The sequence below is a fragment of the Solanum pennellii genome, chromosome 1 (assembly GCF_001406875.1).
Source record: "Solanum pennellii chromosome 1, SPENNV200".
NCBI classification, from domain to species: Eukaryota; Viridiplantae; Streptophyta; class Magnoliopsida; order Solanales; family Solanaceae; genus Solanum; species Solanum pennellii.
In genome coordinates, this window is record NC_028637.1 from 102219028 (window position 1) to 102221066 (window position 2039).

Below are 2039 nucleotides of genomic sequence, written 5' to 3' on the forward strand. Positions count from 1 at the left end.
AAATTAGAAGTCAAATATAACGTCTGGATATTCAAAATAAGAAACTTATTAAAAAGGTGATTTTATTCAATAGTCATTTTAAAGTAAGACTAAACCATCACACATCTAAAAGGGCGGTTAAAAATTGAGATTTTTTTTTAATTTCATATTTAAATTATTGAAAGTATGAATTTTATATTTAAATTATTACGTTTTAATTTGAGAAATAATCTCTCTCTTTTATACCATTCTCATTATGGTGTGTGTGAAACTCTCTCTCCCCTTTACTTTAAAAATTATCATATCACACTCTACATGGATAAAATAAAAATTAAATAAGTTATTAGTATTTAGTAGTATTAACTTTTTACTTATTATGTTATATTCGGTACATTAGTAAAAAAATTTAAAAAAATGTGTTTATATATATATCTAACAAAAAATGAGAAAAAAAAATTTTAGAGGCAGAGGGTTACATAAGATGGGGCAGAAATTTTATTTTTCAAAAAATAAAATAATATCGATTTTTGTTTTTTGGAGGGAGGAATGAGTGGGTGGTTTTATGGAAGGGGTACGTGGAGGAGGTGGTAGAGTGAGGTAAGAAAATTAATTTAAATTTTATTATTTTAAAAAATGATTTTTTTATAGATAATAGTACTTAAAATTTTTAATTTTTAATTAATATTAATATTTTATTATTTAATTTTTGTCAATGCAAAATATTTTATCAATGTAGAATGTCATGTGTCAAGATTTTTTAAATAAAAGAGAGAGAATATTATACACATTGAAGTATGTTTTTTAAACTAAAAGTAATTGTTTATATATGAAACTTATACTCTCAATAGTTTAAATATAAAATTATAAAATAAATAATTTAGATGTGTTTTGACATTTATGTTTTATAAAAATAAAAATTATTATTTTATTATATGATTAAATTTACATAATTGAATCACGTACATCGTCCATGCTCATTTTGACATCACATCACATCACACGTGAGGAGTTTATATTTAGTAAGTATTATATCATTTTTATATGAAAAAATATTATAGATGATTGTCACTAAAACTCTGAAAAATAGTACTGGTCTACATATATTTCATTACTTTGTACTACTATGTTATAAAAAGTAAACTAAATTAAGCTTCATTTTCAATTTTATATCACGTAAGTCTCTCCTTTTTTTTTTAATGTAGAATTGAAAAAAAAAATTCCATGTATTTTTAATTATTTCTTTTGGGTATAAATAATGGGATTATATAAACAACTTCCCTATCAATAATTTAGTTTCCGATTCCAATTGGTAATCATATATCCAAACAATTTTGGTTGGTAAATCTTATAGTACTAAAGTTTTGATGAAATATATGCCCAATGATTTCTTTTTCTCCTTTTTCTTTTAGATACGTGTTCTAATTTACAGTTAGATTTAAGATTTAATTTTGTAATTCTATAAAAATAAGATTGATTTTATATATATATATATAACAAATATTTTTTATCGAATAAATGGTGTATTTAGAAAATATTTTTTCATATTTAGTTTGTCAAAAATTTTGAAAATAAGTTCATTAAAAATGAAAAAACTAACTTTCTTAATGGAAGCAAGAAAAACAAATTTCACCGATAGCATTTCACAGTATTGATTAGCCTCCAATATACGTCATCTTTACCTCAACCTCGCAGCCTCGATTCCACTATCGTACCAAACACACCCAAAAGATCCTTTTCTTTTCAAGAAAATAAAAATTTACGACATTTTGGTAATGAACTATCATTTTCATGGGTGGGTACTAGAAAACTTTAGTACTAGGAACTTAGGAGAGTGATTTTGACTCTACGCATTATATAATTAAAAGTGTAAGAAAAAAGATCAATTTTGATTCATCTTATATTGTTTTAATTTTATGTAGGTGATTCCATATTATAAATTTATAATTATCACAAATTTAATTAGTGCATTTGTCGACGTAGAGTGTTCTTATCCAAGTTTTCTTTATTGACAATAGAGCTTTTTTTTTTAAAAAAAAAGAAAAGTATCTAGCCACCCAATT